General features: G+C 36.5%; 1 protein-coding gene across 22 annotated transcripts in view; it reads right to left on the minus strand.

Annotated features, from left to right (window-relative positions):
- Positions 1-24,229, minus strand: part of LRRC4C (leucine rich repeat containing 4C) — a 1,217,033-nt gene that overhangs the window by 1,083,952 nt on the left and 108,852 nt on the right. For 17 of the 22 annotated variants that reach the window (XR_010841223.1, XM_067037013.1, XM_067037011.1 and 14 more), the window contains exon 2: positions 22,428-22,533. The exons of the other annotated variants lie outside the window; for them this stretch is intronic. The gene's annotated coding sequence lies outside the window, so the exon portion shown is untranslated. The remainder of the gene's footprint in view (positions 1-22,427; positions 22,534-24,229) is intronic. 22 annotated transcript variants of the gene reach the window in all.

Consider the following 24,229-nt stretch of genomic DNA (forward strand, 5'->3'; position numbering starts at 1 on the left):
TATTTGTAGTGAGGTGGATGGACCTAGAGTCTGTCACAGAGAGTGAAGTTAGTCAGAAAGAGAAAAACAAATACCGTATGCTAACACATATACATGGAAACTTAAAAAAATAATGGTTCCGAAGAACCTAGGGGAAGGTCAGAAATAAAGATGCAGACATAGAGAATGGATTTGAGGACACGGGGAGGGGGAAGGGTAAGCTGGGACAAAGTGAGAGAGTGGCATTGACATATATACGCTACCAAATGTAAAATAGATAGCTAGTGGGAAGCAGCCGCATAGCACAGGGAGATCTGCTCGGAGCTTTGTAACCACCTAGAGGGGTGGGATAGGGAGGGTGGGAGGGAGACGGAAGAGGGAGGGGATATGGGGATATATGTACACGTATAGCTGATTCATTTTGTTATACAGCAGAAACTAACACAACATTGTACAATTATACTGCAATAAAGATGTTAAAAATTAATTGAATGAATAAATTTTGGTGATATAAATTGAAAAAAAAAGTTGCACACTGGTAACTCATAATAGGAAATATGCTAACTTTCTAAATTATATTTGCTATTCTCTCCAATGGACTCTGCAACTCTTCCCTCTCCCTTAACAGCTGTATTTCTTTCCATTTAATTCATACTCTGAAGAGTCTCAAATCTATATCCTCAGCTAAGATCTCCCTCCTGAGCTCCAGACCAAAATTCTAGCTTCCTAATTGTCATATCCATGTGGAAACCCAGATGCACATTGAATTTATAAGTCAAGGAGGACTATGCTTATGCTCTCTTCTTGTTGCAATATGTTGCTTTCATTGGTACCAGTTTTGGTTAATGTCACCCAGTCACCCAATTGCAGAATGTAACTATGCCTCCAAATTCTCCGACTCCTTTTCCCTTATTGTTCACGGCCAATCAGTCCCCAGATTTTTATTTTTTTCAAATATGTCTCCTTTTCTTTCTATTCATTTTACTGCCCTGGTGTCAGTCTCCCTGACCCCTCATTCCTTGCAACCTCTCTTCCAAATTGATATTAACAACAAAGCGTACTTAGTTATGTCCCTGAACTCATCAATAGACTTTCCTTGGCAGAAAGTGAATTATTCATGGGTGTATCTTATATGCTTAGTGCTCTGTTTGACATATTATATTAAATATTTCTGGTACTTGGCTAGTCAACATCCATTCTCCCTCTGAATGGTCCCTCCTTGGGTAAAGTCTGTTGGGATTGCAGTCAGGAGCTTAACCCTGCACTTCATAAAGGAATAATCTCAGGCTCCAACCTGGATCTACTGAATATTACTGTCTCGAAATCATAAGCAAAAGAAAAAGAATAAACAAAAATGTAAAAATAATTGGATTTCATCCATTTTAGACTCAGGCCCTGAGCCCTGAACAAAGTATTTCTGTAAAGAGACCATTTCTTCCTGTAGTTCTTTCTCCCTTCTTCTCCAGCATTGTCTTGGTTTTTACTTGTTTATAGCTGATTCTTCAACCTCCTCTTGGTTCTGTGAGCAAATAATAGCCCTTCTAAAGTTTCTTTCCATTGACAATTTACTGAAAGGTATTTGATTAATGAGGTCAAGCTTGGTTTCTACCACTTGCAAATGAAGAAACATTATTTATCTATCTATCTATCTATCTATCTATCTATCTTCCTAAATGTAATGAATATTTTTAAATTAATGCATGAAAAGATGAATGAAAATCAGTCCAAGCATTCTTCTTTGAAATCAGATTATCCTGAAGTTTACTGAGATTAAATAACCCCTCTCTTCTCTTCAATTACTCTGCTCCAGACATACCAGATTTCTTGTTATTTCTTAAATATACCAATTATATTCCCAACTCAAGATATTTACTACAGGTGTTTTTACTCTCTGCCTGAAAAGCTTCCCCTGGCGCTTTCTCATGCTTCTCTTCTTTGCTTCCAGGGCTGCCAAGTATAGTTGGGAAATTTGACCACTGCATGAAGACAGATGGCTTAGAAGTGGTACAGTATAAAATCCAGCCCAAATAAGGGGCACTGAGAAATCAATCCCAGAACAGAGCTGGGTCCCACAAAGGAAGATGTATCCTTGGAAATTTACTCACCAGCATCATATGAGCTAGCAGAGCCATTCACTCTTTTTAGTTATCTACTACAAATAATTCCTCAAAGAGACCTTTCCTGACCACCGCTCTAAAATTGTCCCCATTCCCATGATAATCTCTGCTTCATTTTTTGTCAAAGTATATATATCACCTCTTGCACTTACATGTAACAGTTTGTTGTTCACTGCCTCCCACTGAAATGTAAAATCCACGCAAACCAAGACCTCGTCTGTCTCACTCACTACCATAACCCTAGGACTTAGAAACAGCGTCTTGCACACAGTTGCTGCTTAATAAATACTTACTCAATTGAAAGAGTGATCTGAAATGAGGCACTTCGATTTAAAAACTCAAGTTATTGGTTATCCAGTTTGCCTCTTTAATCTTGATGAACAGTAATTTTAGCAGTTAACAAATGTGCAGAATATTCTAATAAACATGAGCTAGAGTAAATGTCAATTTAGAAGTACTGAAAACTTAAATAATATAGTACTTTACCGACTTTCTCACACCATATATAAAAATAAACTCAAAATGGATTAAAGACTTAACTATAAGATCTGAAACCATAAAATTCACTGGAAGAAAACACAGGCAGTACGCTTTTTGACACTGTTCTTAGCAATACTTTTTTGGATATGTCTCCTCAGGCAAGGGAAACAGAAGCAAAAATAAACAAATGGGACTACATCAAACTAAAAAGCTTTTGCACAGCAAAGAAAACTATCAACAAAATGTAAAGGAAACCTATGGCATGGGAGAAGATACTTGCAATGATTTATCTGATAAGTGGTTAATACCCAAAATATACCAAGAACTCATACAACTCAACATCAAAAAAAAAAAAAAAACCTGATTGAAAAATGGGCAGAGGACCTTCATAAACAATTTATAAGTACTGCAAACTTAAATTATATATATATATATGGTACTTTAGCAGGAGTTCTTTTCATAAGTAACTTTCTTCATAAACGCCCAGCTACCACCATCACAAAACCAAATCTGCAATGTGTAAGGTGTTAAGCCTCTAGTGTGCTTACCTTTGTTTCTCTAACTCTCTTAAGTTGTGTGATATCAACTGATCAAACAAACACATTATTCAGGAAAGAAAACTGCCACAAGCATAGAAACTCACAAGAGCTTCATCTCTAAATACAGCATGGGGTGTTTCTATGTTTCAAACTATAATATACTGAATTTTTTTTCGCTTATGACATTTCCCTTTATAAAAATGTATGGCACTTCTAGTAAAATTCTATTGGAAGTTATTTTATTGGTTGTTTTATCCCACAAGGATTAACATTAGCCTTCCTTTTAAAAATAGCACTTCTAACTTTTGTCAATTCTCCCAATGCCTGATGGTTTGGTCTTTAATCCAGAGTTCTGTTAGCTACTTGGGATTTGCCCTTTGCTGCATATAACCCTCACAATATTTTGTCAAGCCCAACTAGAGATTCTTCTAATATATAAGGCAGAATGAAAATAAAATCCCATCTCTGCTTCTTAGCAGTTAAATAACAACATTCTTCCTGTGAGCCTCATAGCATTGCCTATAAACTGTAGGAAATAAATCACGATGTCTAGGAAACATATGTGAGTCCAGTCTCAGCCTCTTCACTGTTAGATCAACCAGCCAACTCCCACCAAAGGGTCAAGTGGGTCCAAGTTTTGGTTCATCGATGCAATCATACACATGAGCCCTTAATTCTATAGTATACTCAGTCTTATGAGTCTTAGGTAGCCTTACTCTAGAAATAGATTAGAACATTAGTGTATCATTACAAGTCATAAGCAGTATTCTTAAAGTCTGCTCCATTTTCTAGATAAATTCCAGATAATGGAATTCTAAGATGTTCTTTTGTTTAATATGAAGTAGAAGTAAAATGGAAAAAAAATGTTCTCTTATTTTGTAAAGTGACTAGATTTCTGCGTTTTTTATTGGGTGGGGGCATGGTGATATTTTGATAGAGCAGCAAAATGACAGTGTAAAGAAAGAAGGGAAAGTAAACCTCAGTGTGAGCCCTGACAATTACAGTGCTATTTCCACAGGGACAATTTATGAAACTCTATTTGATTTCAACCAGGCAAGAGTTTCTCTTATAAAAGTTTCTGAATTCAGGAGAAAGTAAACTGAAGGTAAACTCAGATTTGCTTAATGAAACAATGTTGAGGTCCTATTGTCTTTGTGATGGGGAAATCATCTTTGAAAGAACAAACTAGTGCTAAGAACTGCAAATTAAACTGCACCATTTTGAGGGACTTCCCTGGTGGCACAGTGGTTAAGAATCCGCCTGCTAATGCAGGGGACAGGGGTTTGAGCCCTGGTCCGGGAAGATCCCACATGCTGTGGAGCAACTAAGCCCGTGTGCCACAACTACTGAGGCCATGCGCCACAACTACTGAAGCCTGTACGGCTAAAGCCCGTGCTCCTCAACAAGAGAAGCCACGGCAATGAGAAGCATGCTCACTGCAACAAAGAATAGCCCCCTCTTGCCGCAACTAGAGAAAGCTTGCACGCAGCAATGAAAACCCAACACTGCCAAAAATAAAGAAATAAATAGACAGATAAATAAATAGATAAACAAATAAATAAAAATTTATTTTTTAAAAAACCCACCATTTTGATAGGAAAAGGCCAAGCTAAGCAAATGAGAATATTCCTATATATTGAAAGAAAATAAATGTTTTTCTAAATACTTTATAAGTGATGATTCTCAGTATGACTTCTACTGCTTCTTAAGTATTGGTCAAAATAAAGTTTTGAGCAGAATACTTAAAAGGCCTAGATCTTCTTCTCCCTTAAACATATAGTACAGTCTTATATTGCTTTAATCTAGAATGAATTAGAACATCAGTAAAATTATTAAAAGATCAATAACAAAGCTTTAAGAATGACAGGGCATTCTCCTCTCTATATTTCCATATCCTAAGAATTATTATTCAGGTAAATTTCATCTGCTTCAAGTTTCAATACTGGACACCTGTTTATGAAATTTATGCTGGAGTACATGACCAGCAATAATAGATATTCTAACCGTAACTCTGCATTGTGGAAATGTTCCAAAGGCCCCCTTCTCTTTAAATGTCTGTGAACTAGCTGGTTGTTTTTAACAGCTTTACCCTGTCTACTACTGACATTCAAGCAAGTGAACTAAAAGGCCTTTTAGTCCACAATGCTTTCGCAGGCAAATTAAAACCACTCCTCGCAGAATGAGAAAGAAATAAGGCAGCTATTTACATGTTGTATTCTGCCGTCTAATTTGTTTTTACAGATCAACATTAATCTGCTTTTCTTCGGTTGGCATCATGCGGTTGGTTGCAAATGCCAATTAGACATGTTGGTTGATTTGTCAATCTATGAAAATAAGCAAGAAAGAACAATATTTCTGGGAAAAAAGTTCATTATTATTAGCTGGACACTCTCACCTTTGTATTTCAACTATAATTCTCTCAGAGGGTTGGTTTTTTAGAGCACTTCACATTTGATCCCCTGCCTCTTCCCCTCATCTGGAATTTCTCCTTTCACCTTTTATTCACAAATAATTTAAGGAGTAAAGACAGAGTCTAGAGGTGCCAACTGGGAAGTTACCTTATGGGGGAGAAGGGATAGGAATGGAAGGAAGCCCCTAGAACCCTGACCAGTTCTTCAAATTCCTGCTACTTTCCTCATCCGTTTGCATAGCCCAAACGGCTCTGGGTTACAGCTTTTATACTTTGCTGGTTTTGCCTAGAGGTTTAAAACTCTGAACTTCCGACGTCAGGGAGATTTTATAACATCCTCTCTGACAACAGTTGGAATGTACTTCATCCTTTATCATTCTCTCATTTATTTCCAGTTGAAAAGTTTGAGCTATTTTAGACTTTCGCTTCTCCTTTACTCCTCACTTTCAAACAATTGGCAAAACTTATAAAATTGATGACTGACTAATTCAGCACTTGATGTGTCAGTGCCTGACATGTGTTAGATGGCCTGGTGCTCATTGAGTACAATTATAAAACTAGAAGTTTCTTCCTTCAGGTATATTACTCAGTGATTCCCCACTCAAATTCAAACTCTTCAGCCTAAGTTTCAGGCTGCCTGTCTTCTCTCTGGACCCAATCGAACTACCTTCAGTATAATATAGTCAGCCACCTAGTATCACCTTCAAATACCTACAAACCAGCTACATTAATCTATTTAAAATCTCCAAATACAACCTCAACCGTCTCAGTGCTTTACTCCGTTATTTATATGTGGAGTGATCAATTCCACAAACATTTATTAGAACTTAAGTCATGTTAAGCACAGTGCTTGAGTTATAAAGATACATCAAACATGGTCTCTACCTTAACAGACTCCCTTTTGTTGATAAAGGCACACCAATAAACTAAAACCCCAGAGCAGTAAAAGTACAGAGGGTATATGAGTAGCACTTAGGAGAAAGAAATTCAACCTTCCTTTCTACCTGCCAAAACTTTTTACCCAACTTTTTTTTTTTTTTTTTTTTTTTTTTTTTGCGGTACGCAGGCCTCTCACCGTTGTGCCCTCTCCCGTTGCGGAGCACAGGCTCCGGACGCGCAGGCTCAGCGGCCACGGCTCACGGGCCCAGCAGCTCCGCGGCACGTGGGATCTCCCGGACCGGGGCACGAACCCGCGTCCCCTGCATCGGCAGGCGGACTCTCAACCACTGCGCCACCAGGGAAGCCCTTACCCAACTTTGAAGTTCGGGTTGAAAACTTCTGACTCTATAAAACTGTGTTAAGATGTAAAATTACTACCCCCACCTTTATTTTCTAATTTCTTAGTAAATTGTGTGTTTCTTCATAACATTTACCTCCTCCTGAAATTGTTTTATGTATATATATTTTTTTTATTGTGTGATTCCTCCAGAGATGCAAGATTCATAAGGGCAGAAATCTTGTATTTACTTGTTTATTTATTCACTCACGTGCTCAACGAGTACATACTGAGTACCTATTGTGTACTCCCCACTCTATCCCCATAACCTGTGCTTACAATAGTGTTTGATTCATATTAGGTCTTCATTAACTGTCTGACTGTTTAACAGATGAAGGAATATATAAGGGAAGGAAGGTTCCCTCAGATGTATTACTATCCCTCTCTTCTGTTCTCCCACTGAACTTTGTTCCCCTTCTCCAAACTTCTTTTTGGCATTGTATTTTATCATATGTTGCATGAGCATGTCTCAATCACTAAATCATGATCCCTGGAGGAGAGGGAACATGGCATTCACAGTTGTAATCTCACATATTGTCTAGCTTATTGCAGACACTCTAACAATAGAAATGAATGGCCAGGCGTACCAAAATGAAATTTTAGATCTATTTATTTATGGAGTGAATTTAGTCTATTCCTTATGCCCAAGTGACTATATTTTCCTATCTGGCATTCCACAGGCTTTGCCACTGAGCCCTGTATCTCACAGAAACATGACTGAACAATAACGTTACATGTAGCCTTTCCTGAAGCAAACCCAAAGCACAAAACTCAAAATTAATAGAAAGGAGGGAAATTAATCAGTTTTAAAAGGTTTACTCTAAAAGATTCTTCATTGTGAATTGTAGCGTTTGTTCTTTTATATAAAATAATCTAGTATATCATAATATGTATCAATTTAACCAAAACGGAAATATTATTTCATTGCACAGGTTTTAAGGGCACAAATTATTTCAAATAAGTATTTCCAAAATAATCTCTTCCCCCAAACGCACTTTCCTCAAGGACTTTCAGCGGAAAACAAATACCAGGCTCCAGGACCTCTGACCAAAATACTAAATATAGTAGAAAGAAATAAGTTCTTTTTGCCAATGGATTAACAAGCAAGTGTGAGCGTTTGGCACTGTCGGGAATTTCGGCTCTGGTTCTCCATCCTTCAGCTTCGATTCACTCTTACTAACGTGCAGGTGTCAGAAAACTGAATAAGGGGATCATTAATAGGGGAAAGAAATGTGAAGGTCCTATTAATTTAAGGGAGGTGGGAAATATTCCCCTCACCCCATCACACGTCTCCTTTCCTGTGGCCTCACCATGGCTGGTCCAGGTACTCAGAGCTGTAGGACGGCCCAAGAAGGTACTGGGCCCAACTCAAAGAGAGAAAGAAGGTTTCTAGCACTTATTGATCATAACCTTGATGGTGGGCCCCAGGGTAGGCCTTTGACAAACATCAGTTTGTTGAATCTTTAAAATAATCCCATACAACAGCCATACTATATAAAGAGGCACAGAGGTATGGAATGGAGAAAGGAAACTGAGACACAAAGAAGAGAAAGAATATGAGTACATGCATTATGAAAAGAAGAATGTAGACTATCAGAAGCAAATCTCATACAGAACTAAAATTAAATATTAAAGGGCAAATGAAACTGAACTGAGTACCATCTAAGTGCTTGGCATTGTACTAAGCACTCAGAATATAAAGTAGGAAAAACAAACAAGTAACATTAGTATAAAAAGATGGATATGGATTTGAATTCCAACTCCTTTAAAAACTAGCTAATGACCTCAGGCACATTGCTTAACATCAAATTTCTTAGACTCAGATTCTTCATCTGTAAAATTGAGACAGCAATACCACCTCCAAAGCTTTTTACTAGAATAAAAGCAAATAACATACAATTAAAAGAGTGTGTGACACATAGCAAATACTGAAAAAATTGTGGCTGGTATCAAAATTCTGGTAGATTAATATGTTTAGAATGAGATAATGTTTTAAAATGGCAATGGTATCTATCTACTTTATGCAAATATTTGATTCACAAAGTTATCAAACAAAGGAAACAAACAGAAATCATTTCATTGGTCTCTATTTCATTGGTCTTGCTCGACCTTACACAGACAAAATATTAGATGCAGAAGACAGATTCTTACTTGGGTCTTTATAAGTCTTTACTCTTACCAAGATTCTACATAAAGACATAGTCATATTCTTTAATAAATCATGAGATTAGAAGAATTCACAAGATAGCACAGATCGTTATTCAATAAATTCCTTCCCTTTGGAACAAGTACTGTATATATCAGCTATACCCCTGAAAACATCCATCTCATATAACTCTTAATAATAATTGCCCATGACTGACTATACCAGCAAAGAAGCCAAATGAAATGAAAAGATTGTTTTGCAATTTCTTGCATCAATGCACTAGAATCTTTTACAAGCTAGAAAACAAACAGTAAAAAGCAGTTCCTTCCATCTAACAAGAATTCCTTTTTGAGCTCCTTTTACCTAGTTCAATATCAAAGAGATTAGGGGTTGAGATGGTAAAATACTGCCATGAACTAAACTCTTATCAAAACACTCTCTCTCCATCCTTCCACCATAGCAAAAAATCACATGCAAGTTATCTTTTTAAACCACAAATGTTCGTAACAATTTGAGCCACATAGTGCACTTTGCTGCTGGAGTGATGGCCATTTTTACTAGAGTATGCTCACCTCTCTTCCCTACAGAAACTTTGAGTACAAAATATACAACCCAGAATTTCACAGACAGCATCAGAGGGCATCTAACGACGCATGGCATTTCTTATTTATTGAGTAATATTCCCAAAAAGGTAACCTTCTGGACTTGAATCTCAATGAAGTTCAAACAAATGAGTTTTAAATGAGAAAAAGCCTGAAGCTTATGATAAAAAATTCTGATGGAAGACTAAATATAAAATAGAATGGCACCCTAACCTCATGAAACATTCCCTAAATACTTGTTAAATAGAAAGGAGACGTTTAGAAGGGAAAGGTAACTTAAATGTAACTAACACCTTTTATGGGCTACATTATTCTATTTAATTATCGTAATTAATAATAACCGTAATTAATAATCCTATGGAGTAATTTTTGCTCACCTTTTTTTTACAGAAAGGGAAAATTGAGGACAAAAACACCTACTAGCTTTCCCAATCCTACACAGATAAACTATTAGAGGCAAAACAGGGATTCTGATTTTGGTAAATTTTCACTTTTACATAGATTTTACATAAGAAAAGGCCCTATTCTTGATCAAATCACAAGGCTAGAGGAATTCAAAAATTAAATCCTATATATTCAGTTATTTTTTTCTTTTTGTGTCATTTTTGCACAAATTGGGTAAATGATTAACAAGAGAATATATGGGGCATAAGACCTACTCTGAATTTCCAAGTCCTTGGTCACAAATAAGAAGATCTCAAATGAAAGTCGGATTTGGGTTCTAGTGTCACTTCTGCACTGATTTTGGTTAGGGGACTTTACGTTAGGCCTCCTGCTTGAACTTGTAAAATTTGGTAAAGATTTTATAAATTTATAAAAAGAGAATTTGTCAAAGAGAGGGTTCACTTAGATAAGGAAGCAGTGGGCTAGAGCAGTTTTGTCTTAAGAGCACTTATCCAAACAAACTCAGAGACCCAGGACCAAATCCTCCCCAACTAGTTATTAGTAATGAAGCCTAAGAAAAGTTACTTCCTGTCTATAAGTCTCGGTTTCCTCCTTTAGACAATAAAGATGACAGTAGAGATGAGTTCACAGTATTGCCGTGGGGATTAAATGAGAAAATTATAAAAGTTTTTAAGGAGAGTCCCCCATAGAGAGTGTGCACTCGGTAAATGTCAGCTAATACTTTTGAATGGAATCTACACTCTATTTCAATCCGGGGACTTTTGCAAGTCTATACTTGGTGCACTTACTCATTACGGTCGAGTCTTCCAGAAGAAATAAAAGTAAGCCAGTGACTCTGAAGCTATGATTGGGTCTACCTCACCGTTAATCACGCTGGTTTCAGTGGCTGTCTTAGAATAGAAGCACTTTCCCAGAGAAGAAATAAATGGCAAGGTAGACAGGAAAAAGATCTGTAAAAGAGGTAAAAGCAGCAGCTTTACCTGTACGTGAAGGCGCTGGTGTTCTCTTGCAACAAGGATTGAAGGCAAGCTAGGTGTGAAAGTGTGATAGTAGAAATATATTAGGTTAAGGTGTTACTAAAGAATTAGCACAAATACCAGAGAAAATGGCAGCTCTCTCTGGTGAACTGAGAATGACCTGGCTCTTTGGAAGAGAATTTAAAATATGCAGTAAATACTTCTGAATGTGAAAAATAGCTCAAAAATGAGAGGCAGGCTATCCAGCACGCCACGGGTCATATCTGGTCATCAGAAACTCATCTGAATTAGGAAGGATAAAAGGACATCGTTCCTTCTGTCCACTTTCTGTGTGAGGCTCTGCACTCTCCCGGAACCTGATGTTTCTTTCATAACCATCCCCAAATTATAGTCTTTTAATGATTACTATTTTTTCTCAGAATAATGTAAATGCCATGAGGTCCAGGATCCTGCCTCCTTTCATTCTCATCAGCCTGAATTGGCATTTTCATTTATTAAGCACTTTTCTTAAAAGTATCCCGTGTCATCAATTCTCGGTTATCTAACTTAAGAAGAGGCACCACATACGGAATTGACAAAAGCCCACAGTATATACATATAAATATATTCCTTTTCATCTTACCTTAGATAAATGCCAGAAAATCCCCTCTTGCCTCTTTGAAATCAAATCTCTCAAAATGCAGAGGCAACCACTCTCTGATTTCTAGCATTATAGATTCGTTCCGCCTACCATTGAATTTCACATAATAAAATCACACAATCCGCACTCAGGGTCCTCAGATCACACTTCGAGAACTACTGGGGTAGATGTATGAATATCTTTATAAGACTTCCCCAAAGGGCTAACAAAGTTGGTGTACATTTTTCATTTCCATTTGCAATTTTTAAGTGTTACAATTTTCCACATTCTTGCCAGAATTGGATGTTGCCAGTGTTTTTTATTTTACTTCTTCTAGTGAGTGTGGATGGCATTTCTTTGTGTTTTTAATTAGTATTGCTCTAATGACTAACGATGCAGAGCACATTTTCATGAGTTTAATGGCTGTATTTCCTTTTTCATAAAATGTTTATTCACGTTTTTGCATGTTTATTTTTAAAGTTGGGTTGTATTTTTTTTGTTATTGACTCGCATAAGGTTTTAAAAATATATTCTCAATATAATTTTTTTTTTTTTTTTTTTTTTTTTGCCACTCTGCACAGCTTGCAGGGCCTCAATCCCCCGACCAGGAATTGAACCTGGGTCATGGCAGGAAAGCATTAAATCCTTACTGCTAGACCACCAGGGAACTCCCTGGATATAATCTTTTTATAAAAATATGTATTGAAAATATTTTCTTCCAGTCTGATTTGGTTGTTCATTTTCTTAATACTGCCTTTTGGTAAGCAGAACATTTTAATTTTGATAAAGTAAAATTTATTATTTTTTCCTCTTATGCTTGTACTTTTCACATCCTGATTATAAATGCTTTGCCTTTCTGAAGGTTATAAAGATTATCTTCTGTGTTGTCTTCTAGAATCTTTACAGTTTTAACTTTCATGTTAGCGCTATGATTCATTTAAAATTACTGTCTGTATATGAAGTGAGGTAGGGGTTGATTATTTTTCCCCCTTTTAAATGTTCAGGTGGTCTAGCACAATTTGCTGGAAAAAAATTTTCTTTACTCATTGCATTAATTCGTTGCCTTTCTTGAAAATCAAAGTATTTTACTGTATGAGTATATCTCTGAACACTTGAGAATATGAACTTTTAAGTAACAAAATAAAATTTCAGTCCTTTGATCCAACATTGGTTAGTTGTATGAACTTGAATGAGTGCCCTCATCTATAAAATAGAAATAATAGTAGCACATCTACTTCACAGAATAGTGGTGAATATTTAGTAACTTTGTTCTTGTCAACTGCTTAACCCAGGAACTGGAAAATATTAACCTCATTGTTATTATGACTGCAATAACTATTATTACCACCATCACTATCACCACCATCTTTACTACAGACAACAGTGGCAAGCCATTTAGATAAAAGGAATGCAGAGGTTAAAGATAAAAATAAAGAGATTTATCATGCTGTGTTTAAAAGAACAGTAGCAAGAACAATGCCTTTTAGAATATAAGTCCCAATTATAATATTGTTCCAGTGGAAAAATAAAATTCACTTTATAGAAAGCCTGTTGCATAGTTTCCAGATACAACCTACCTCAGATGAAGATTTAGGCCATAATCTATATCTTCTTAGCATAGACATTTTGCAGAGAAATATAGCCCCATTGTCTTTTGCTCTGACCGGGTAATTCGAGTTTTGATTGAAAACTTCCCGCAATAAAAGACATGTTGATAATCTGGTTGTTGAGAGTTCAGAATTGATATGCTGTTACATTTTTATTATCTTGGACTTGGACAATCATCCTGACCTAACTTTTTCATGCACACCAACGCTTGGTTTTCCTGAGAGAGGTACACCCCCAAAGAATTTTTAAATAGAAGAAGCGTTGAAGCTTTGTATCCTCTTCTTATTTTTCAGAGGAGAAACTGAGACTAGTAAGGTTAAATGACCACTCTTGAATCTCAATGAATGATATCCATTATTACTGTCTGTATAACTACTTAGCATAACCATCCCCATTACGATGATAGTATTAATACTAGCATGGCTAACTCCATTATTACTGACCCCAGGCTCTATTAATGACAACACTACTTTAAATTAATAGTTTTTCTTACACATCTGCACACTCTGTTATTACTTTCATAGAATATTTTACTTCAGATGAGGTCTATTCCGCTATTAGGTCATTAGCCATGCGGAGGCACTAAATATACCAAATTTCGATACTCAAAGGTGTTCTCCCCAGCAATCATTCAGTCCTCTGCTCCCTACACAGTCTTTCTAACCTCTCCCTGGGACTAATTAAAAGCTTGGCTCAAAAACTTTTTTACAGTTTATTGTATTAGAAATAAGTAGTCTCTCCCCATTGTATTCGTTTCCTAGGCCGCCATAACAAATTACCACAGATTTTGTGCCTTAAAATAACAGAAATTTATTCCCTCATAGTTCTGGAGACGAGAAGTCCAAATCAAAGGGTCAGCAAGGCTGAATTTCCTCTGAAAGCATTAGGAGAGGACACTTCCTTGCCTCTTCCAGCTTCCGGTGTCTCCAGGCATTCCTTGACCTGTGGCAGCATAACTCTCATCTCTGTGTGTGTCTTCATGTGGCCTTTGCCCTCTATGTATGTCTCTTCTTCTTATGACACTTGTCATTGGCTTTAGGGCCCACTCAGTTAATCCAAGATGATCTCATCACAAGATCCTTCACTTAATTATATCTCTAAAGACCATTTTTCTTGATAAGGTCACACTGACAGATACCAGAGGTTGGAATTCGGACATATCGTTTGGGGATCCAAGTTCAACCCATGATACCATTGATGAACCAAATGTATGTGTGCTTGTGCCTAACGACTACCAACATCTCTGCATCAAGACACCTGATAACTGAGGCGTGAGCTGTAATTCAACTGATTCTTACTGAAATGGAAGAACGTGGGGTGATTTAAGAGAAAATAAAAAGTAGCACTTGAAAAATTTCCTCCGTCAGCAAAATCACTGTTTCAATATTTTTTGGCCCTACATACATGCAGAAATAATAAAACTTTCAAGGAAAATTAGATGAATTTTAAATATAATTCAAATATACTTAGAGCAATGAACAACACCTTTTCTTCCTATAGATCGGTTAATCAGGAAGTGAAGAGTCTTCAACAAACATTCTGCGTCTTATGTTGCAAAAAACTTTGCTGGTCTGGCCCAGTAAAGAAACAAACCCTTCCAAAGGGAATATTTACAATGAAGTCTGAATACTGTCTTATGCTTACTTACATAATAAATGTTAATAAAACTGCATATTATTTTTCATGTATTGTGATGGATTACGGTGTTTTTATGGCATGAACAGATGTCCCAGGAAAGAAGTTCCAGGTTATAATATTGTACCTAGGGGAAATAAGAGTCAACTATTATCAAAACCAATTGGAAAATAAAATTTTAGGGGCCTGTAGTTCACTCTGTAGTAAAATAAAATATGTCCATTTCCACTAGTCAGAGCACACAGGTGACTTCTCAATTTTTAGTACGTTTAATTGATATTACCATTTCCAGAGCTTTTCATTAAATGAGGAAAAAAAACATGTTCATCTAATGGGCAACAAATGCCTTTGGTTCCAGCTTTAATAAAATTATTATTCATTCTCCCACCAATCCTTAGCTCACAAAGTTCTCTTCTGTCTAGAGAATATGTCCACATACTTCTAACCTTTCTGGACCCCAATGATTCTTCCAGAACCAATTCACCTTGGAAGCCTTTCTGTGAAGCTCTTCTGTTTTGACCCCTCCTCTCACCAATGAGTTTCCTTTCTTCTCAACTTCCAGCAACTTCCATTGATATTTTTTAACCAAAACAAAGAAAACAAACACATTTATTGACTATTGGCTGTACTCAGAGAAGTCTGTACTATAAACATGAACACAATTTTAGTTTTATCTCCTCAGTGAAAGGCCTGCAGCATATCTTAAATTTCCACGTTTCCACATTAAACAACATTGAATAAAAATTGCCCAATAAATATTGGCTATTTAATCCAAAATAAATAGGTGGTTGCTTGAACATGTTCAATTGCAAATTAAAATAGGTATTTGAAAAATCAAGAACAAGTGAAGTCGGGGAGGGAGGGTAATTTAAATAGAATTAACTGCTGCTTCTGATAACTGTTGCACTGAAAGCTCTGCAGAAACTTAAATGAAGAATCATTACTGACTGTGAACCTCAGATGGTTTGGGTCTTCCTCTTGCCCCAGAAATAGAATTTTTCCAACAAAACAAACTATTGGGCAAAAATTATGGTGAAGATTCTAAAGAAAGGAGCTCAGTTTTTGTGGAAACAGGGCTGAACTGAGAGTTGTACTAGGTTCTAGCTCTTCTTTTTTATCACTAAATCTTGGGAATCCAAGAAGGAAGTTGGTTGTTTTATTAATTACTCTACCCTTAGATTTAAAACAGTGCATAGCACAAACTAATCTCTGACTCAGGAAGGTGAAAGAAAATGGAGGAAAATAGGTAGGAGGTGTGGGTAATAATTATCTTTGTCTATGTGCATCTTTTATTGTATTTTTTAAAAGAAATTTCAAATTAATTTATTCTGTTCTAGTCTTTATGATATACTAGTTGCTAGATATACAGAAATTAGTCAAATAGAAACCTTGCTATTATGGCATTATGGTGATCAAGTTAGGTGGGGAAATAAACAATTAGTAATGCCTAGTAATTGACAGTTACTGCAATTGCCTCTTAACTTGGTTTCCTGGTTTCATCTTTTATTTCCCCACACCGCATTTTCCATACAGAAAATAGAATGATACTATAAGAATCAAACCCAACAGAACCACTTCCCTTCTTCAACCAACCAATGGCCTTGCCATTGCAATTTTTTTAAATTCCAAAGTCTTTATCACGGCTTACAAATTCCTAAATAATCTGACCCCTGCAGATTTTGCTGACCTCATTCAGAGTCTCTGCACCAGAAACTACAGAAGGAGAGTCACAGAGGAATTTGTACTCCAGATTAAAAAATAAAAAGAGCTGCCTGACGGACTCTGGAATAGCCAGGTATTTCCAAAAGGCATTTGTAAAATGGACTACTTAAAATAAACATTTAAATGAACACATTTAATGAAAAAATGTGAAAGAACTTAAAGTCACTCTGATGGCCATAGTCCATACACATTTTCTTAGAGAATGCAGAGGGGTGACAAAGTGTTCTGAGGATTCTGGTACTTCCATGCATATTCATTATACACTCTAATTTATTACCATGTTTACCACCCAAACTGCAGAGCTAATTATGTTCTGTATTAGGCTCCAAGTGAGTTTTCATCTTCCTGGCTTGGCCAAGCACCAAAACAAAGCACATTAAAGAGAGGAATTGCAACTGGTCGTTAATATTTGATGTGATGTAGAATATCAGTCTTCCTTAAAACAGACTGCTCACCCTTCCAATGAAAAATTAAATCTATTCTAGTCATTCTGCACTTGCAATCAGAAGCTCTGCACAGAGACGTTTCCCCTAAAGACACAATGATTAAACAAACATGGAAAGAATTTTCTCACTGTGAATTCCTGCTAGGATGACTCCTTCTGCCTTTCACTCCTCCAGTAAAAAAAAGATAATAACACAGACCTCTCCCTGATTCCATTTTCTGTTTCTACTTCAGTGAAATTAGAATGGGATAAATTAAGAAATGGTGATGTCCTAAAATGCATCTTCCTCAAAAATAATTAGGCCAATATATTACAAGTATTCAGAATACTAATATGTTGTAAGATATCCTAGAAGAAAAGCAGTACTCTATAGTCAAAGAAGTTTGCAAAATGCTACAAACACACTTCCCTCTTAGAATTTGACAGCATACCTTAGCTTTAAGAAAGTCTCTTCAAAGTTTTACTATAAAGAATCTTATTTAACTTTACCTAACATAGCATTCTAAACTTGCTGAATACATTTAGACTATTTTTCATATCATATTGATTGACAGTTGAAGTACAGACTGGCAACCTGACTGAAAAATTTGAGAAGGGGAAATATGGAATAATAGTCAAAAAAGTTCATGCTAAATTCTTCATCATGTACTCTCAAATTTAAAATACTGAGTTTATAACTAATGCCAGACACTAACATCATCGTGTGTGTAACTACCCAAAATTCTGTCCTCACCTTCAGGATTATAAAGTTGTCACACCAAAGGAGGACCAAAAAAAGTTTGATATTAATTATTTTGAAAAGTACACATGTCCACAATTAATGGAAAGAATGCCATCTGTATCCACAGGGAAGGATCACTGACGTCCTACCCGCTACATAGCATGGTCATACATAAGACATCGCAGGGCCCATCTGAGGAAACTCGGACTGAAAGACTTGAGTTACAGCAGAGGAACATTGATACTCAGTTGTTCTAATTAATAGATCACGCAAATTCCATTCTCCCTACCTTAATACCCTACTTCAAATTTACTTACTGAGCAATGCTGACTTGCTTAATATATTTGGGCATTTAAGATGACCTTTAAAGAGCTATAGTAGAAGAGTGACTGGATGCTATGCTCTGTGTACACACAGTACATCTATGGCCCTCCCAAGTCTCTATAGTACAAATACCACTCAAGCATGTGCCTCAAAAGTAGGGAAGCCAACAAATGTTAAATTTTCAAATTTTAAGGGTCTAATGCTTTTTGTAAAATACAAACTTTCCAAGTACTCAGACTATTTCAAAGATATTTCTTCACGGGTGAAATTAATCCATTCCAATAGATTATTGCAAAAATACCAAGCACAGGAAGCATTAGATTCTCTGATTTCGCAAATGAGCTCACAGGATTGTGAAAATGCGGGGGGCCGCATAAATATTTTGACAAGAGTGGCCTTTAAATTGTGCTGCATGGAGTAGCCTCAGGTAGCTAGTGTCCTAGAACAGGGAGTAGGGGTGGTGAGCAGTGAGAGTTCAAGTCTCTTACCCTCATTTCAGAGAGGGCCCCCCAGCTTTTTAATCTTTTTCACATAAGGAGATTTTATGTGCAATTAAAACAATTAAAAGAAAGTTTCACATTGTAAATCAACTATACTCCAATAAAAACTTTAAAAATAAATAAATAAATAAAAGAGAAAGTTTCTATAGTACTGATATATCTTCCAACCAGTGGTTCCAACTGTTTAACCGATGAGGAAAATAAATTCAAGTGAAACGAAGATTTTTGCAAGGAGATAAGAATAGCCCACTGAATTGTCGGGTGACATGGCCATGGCATCTGCCACCCAGTTGATCATTGTATGTCAGTATCATATCTTCATTGTTCCATATAGATCTCTAGAGAATCTTTCCCTATGGCAGAACCAAGGCTGTAACTGACATCTCTCCTGAACTCCAAGCTTGTAAGTTGTTTCCTACTACTTCTTAACTAAGGTTTTGAGAGATTTTTCAGAAGTGACATAGAAATTCCATCAGGGTTTGGAGAGGTTGCACCATTAGCTGTTTCTGCTTGTGGGTGAATCCTTTATTTTCCCATCATAACACACTCTTAAAATATCCCAATTCCGTGAAAGATAGCCAAAATTCAATGTAATCAATGATCTCAGACCCTGAAATAGAAAGTGGTTCCCTCTTTCTGGAATGAAGAGACCAGGTGAGGTGTTCTGTATTTTTAAAAAATCAGAACTACTGTCTACAAGAGATTTAATATGCTCCTGCTCTTCCAACTAACTGCATCTCAGAAAAGCATAGAACTTTGAAGAGTAAGATGACATGAACTGAGTAGGAAAGGAGAAGATAGAGTGTTACTTTCAAAAGACCAATAGTAAATTTCTCTCTTCTGAGTCCTTAGAGTTTTGCAAGCTTGACCTTCTTTTCCCTGTTGACACCCATTTATTTCACTCTTCTCAGGTTAGACATGAATGCAGAGAGGGCATACAAAATTTAAAGGCTGTTACCTTTAGAGGTTCCAATATTCCCTCATTATGGGGCAGGGAAAAGGTGCCCACTTAAGAGAAACTTCTGTGCAAAATATGGCGGTGAAGGCAGCAAGCAACATAGAATTAGTATTTGTTCTGTGATGACTGAATTCACCCAAGAAACATGAATAATACAATGAGAGAGACATATCAAGAGGAGAAGAGAGAGAGAAAGAGAAGTTGGGGGCTGGGATTCAGGGATAAGAATTAGGTTGTTCATCTTCACCTTGTAATTATCTGTGTTTCTGACTAATAATTTGGGAATAAGAAGAAAGAGGCAGAAAATAAGTTGTACCTTATCCTTCACAGAGCCATTATAAGCAAAAATGTGGGTCTAAATTATATCTCCGAAAATGTACTCTGTGAAACAAAGCTGAAAATTGTGAATATATAGATAGTTGTGTCATTTGCTTTATAAGATACAAACTTCAGAATTTCCCATCTGTACAATTTATATATTATTCTAAAAGTGATCATAATCTATGTAAATAGTGAATCAAAGACACCATTCATATTGTTAATTCTTCCTAAGTTTTATATATATCAAGAAGGCATTCTCAGGCATAGACACTGCAAGATTCAGTGACATTAGTGATGTATTTTTGTCCTTCCAAAGTAATGTGGTTGTTGGCTTTTTTTCCAGTGACTAGTGGTACTTAAAGACAGAAATGTCACACACGGTCCTTTCAAATGCTTTCCATTAGATTGAACCATGTGAAATAGTCTTTTTTTAGGTTAAATATGGCTAAATATTGTCAATTTCATATGGTTCAACCTATGAAAGAAGGGAGACATGCTTAAAAAAAAAAAAAAAGATTCCAGAATGCATTCCAAACCTCTTAAACTAACAAACTTTTACAAAAGCACTATTGTAATACAGGACTTGAACATGTATCCTAATTAATATAAATCAAATTGGAAGACCTATACTATCTACGTTCAAGTATTTAAATAGCTAGAAATTATATCAAAACCAAGCTGGCTCTCATATAACAAAATGATACAAATAGACTTTCGTACTATTCACCCTATGACTTTGCAAAATAGAGCTTTGTTTCTGAAAGCGTATCTGGAAAATTAATAGCTCCCAACACTGGGTGGTATATTCAATTGATGCTAAATGCTATTGCACACCATTCCTCTTCTGGCAATTTAAGCTGAGCTCACCCATTCCTATAATACGTATCAAAAAGCACATAAAAGCATGTTGAACACTTATGAATGATGTTCTAGCCCCCATGTGTGATATCAAACTGTTTACCCTCTTTGTTCCAAACTATTGATTTCATATATCCTAGCAGCTCATACTTTGTGAAAATTATAAAGAGGAGTCCCTTTGGGGGCAGGTGAATTACAGAAAGGCATATGCCTTCCTCCAGAGTCCAGACAGACTGTAGTCTAGGGCTAGGACCCTTGGTTTGGGGGCCCAATTTATCATTTTAAAAAGTGTCCAAGATGCACAACGGTTGCACTGTTAGGTGGTTCTAACTAGCTGCTTTTAAATCTCAGGCTTATATAAAATCTTCCACATTTTAGAACATGGACTTTGAGTATTGTTTCTGGCATGATGTTAATCCTCCATCCTCCAACCTTGATGCCCTAGAGATGGGATCGGGAAGGGAGGTATTGGACATCTTGAATTAGGACAGTTCACATTTCTGAATTATGTGATGTGATATAATTGTTGAAAACTATCCTGGTCTTATCTAAATACTGCATTCACAATAGCCAATCCACTGCTGTTGAGTTTTCAACAATTTAGCCAAGCGAACCCAGACCATGCCAATTTTCCATATATTCTTTTGGAAGATTTATGTTATTATAATAATATACTTGATGATTAGATAACGCAAAACAGAAGCCATCAGGTCAGCATTTTCTCCAAATACGTTTTGCAAATCACTACACTGAAAAGCAGTTCGGCCAGAGTGATTCCATAGATAGGTGAATGCAAGCTAGCATGTTAATGCCTCGGAGAGGTCCTGAAGTAAAGTGATGTGTTTACTGTGTTTAACCTGGACTCTCCAAAAAGCATTTGCTAACAGCACTCATTTCTCCCCCATACCTTAAGAATTGTAATTTTAGGTTAATCAAAGAAGGGAAGCATAAGATAGCATTAGGTAGTTGTCAGCCACTCCAAGAGTAATAAATCAATGCAAGTGACATAAACCTCTCTGAACTTAACTTTCTCCATTTAGATTAGTGGCAAAACTAATACCTATCTAATGTTTATGATACAGATGAAATTATTAATTCTTGGGTACAGGTTCGCTAGTAGTGGTGATAGTGTAGTATAGTTAATGACCAAGTGGAAATATAAGATTATGACTAAATGTGAACTGGAACATAATAAACAGGCTTTTTAAGAATTATAAATAATACATGATATTTTCTTTGAAAATTCTATTTAAGTAAAGCAACTAACATTTATGTTTTCTTGTCTCAGTGTTTCACCTTTGACCTATGCTCAGAGAAGGGCAAAGTCTCATAAAAGACTTGATTCTGGGAGGGTAGAGTGATTGGATTTGGGTATCTTCTGTGTATTCCCTACTTTGCTAACATCCTTGTTTTGGTATTTCTTTTATATTCCGATGTTAGCATACAGGATAATTATGGATGATTTGCAGATATATTATGAATATTTCAAATAGCTAAGTCTATATTTAATATATAAAAGAAAAACTATAGCTAGCAGAACAAAATCATGATTTTACAGATATTCTAGTTCTAAAGGAGATTAACTTTTTAAAAAAGTGGGGAACGAAAGCAAAATTAAAGAAAAAATCACAGATATTCAAAAATCATAAGGATAGAATGCACATGATTGAAACTTGGAAAATACTGCTTTGTAACAACCCATGAAGCAAGTCATTATTATGTCGATTTCAGAGATTAAAAAGAAGACAGATCTTAGGGAAAGAAAATAAAATGCCCAAAGCTTACCAGTAATTGGCTCAGATGAAATTCAAACCGAGGCTTTCTGGCTCCAAAAGTGTATTTAAAGACTTCGCCACTTTGAGAATCTTCTCACCTATGCCTCTTCTAACGCCTTAAAAAAACAAAATCATGCTTTATCTAAGTATCTCCTCTTCATCCTCCTGGGCCATCTCAAAGCTTACTAGCACTAAGCTTCCACTTTCAGATTCCCCAAAACACTACTGGGCTTCAATCATTCCACCCATATCTATGATTTACCTACTGTTAGCTAAGGAATTTGCAAGGGGCTTGGAATCAAATGGGGATGAAATACATACTCTCAGCCTCTACTTTCATGGATTTTAAAACCTTTTGAAGAAAACAGACGTAAGTGGTTTTTTTTTTTTTTTCAATCCCACAAACACCTAATGGAAAACTGAAATATGAGTTACAATATAGTTACATGCTTTTAAGAGAGAAGAGATGAGGAGGAAGGGAGATCATGAAAAAATTCACTAAAGAAGCAAACAAAGAAAAAGAGTTAATTAAATGAATTGGCAAGAGGTAGAGAAGAGTATCCACCAAGAGGAAAAGCTTATACAAAGAACCTATAAGTGGAACAAGCAAAGAGAATTTGAGCAGAAGAAATAAAGCGCATATTGCTGAAGTGCAGAGAGGGAGTTAGAGGGTGGTTTGGGAGAAAACTAGGAGGAAGTAAGGGGAACTTTTGTGGAGGCTTCTCTGTTTTGCATCATTATTTTCTATTCTGCATGCATAAATCTTATTTATTCCTAATGATAAACATCTTAACTAGATAAATGTAAATATTTATTCATCTCTTCCATGGAAACTACCCCAATATTAAGCACCAGCAGTATTAAATGAGTTGGTATTAAAAGTAAATTATGGGGCTTCCCTGGTGGCGCAGTGCTTAAGAATCTGTCTGCCAATGCGGGGGACACTCGAACACCAGGGTTCGAGCCCTGGTCCAGGAAGATCCCACATGCCGCACAGAAACTAGGCCTGTGCGCCACAACTACTGAGCCTGCGCTCTAGAGCCCACGCAACACAACTACTGAAGACTGCACGCCTAGAGCCCGTGCTCCGCAAGAGAAGCCACCGCAATAAGAAGCCCAAGCACCGCAACGAAGAGTAGCCCCCACTCACTGCAACTAGAGAAAGCCCACGCGCAGCAACGAAGACCCAATGCAGCCAAAAATAAATAAATAAATTTCTAAAAAATAAATTATGACACTACTACATGATATAAATGGTTTTGGTTTGAGTCTAAATCAAAAGAGTCTGTGTTAAAATTTTGGATGCTGTAATTACCAGGCAGTTTTCCAGGAAACACAGCCCTGGGGGCTTTAAAACGGGAAGATGGCTTGACAGTTATCACATCCACCAGGCATGAATGGATATTTGTTTCATGAATATAGTGATGTCACCATAGCAGAGTGTTTCTCCAGGTCACTGGATCATGTTTGGAAAAAGGCATCTTGGCTTCACTTTGTACACTGTTCACATTTTCATTAACGTTACAAGAGAAAAATATGTCAAATCCAGACGATAACCCATGCCATCAACTTCATCTTTCGATAGAAGCTAGAGAAAATACATACCAACTTTCTGCACCCTCTTTTTTTGCAAATATATAAGCTTCTATAGTCGGCCTTGACTCTAGGTACATTACCACAACTAGTACAAAGCATAGATCTTCACATAATTTTCCCATGCACACTGTCTTAAGTTTGAGCATCTTGCATAAAATTTTCTTCTAAATACACTACCAGATAATTCCAGTCACTCTAATTCTTTGTTAACAGCAA

Source organism: Kogia breviceps, chromosome 7 (assembly GCF_026419965.1).
Source record: "Kogia breviceps isolate mKogBre1 chromosome 7, mKogBre1 haplotype 1, whole genome shotgun sequence".
NCBI lineage: Eukaryota > Metazoa > Chordata > Mammalia > Artiodactyla > Physeteridae > Kogia > Kogia breviceps.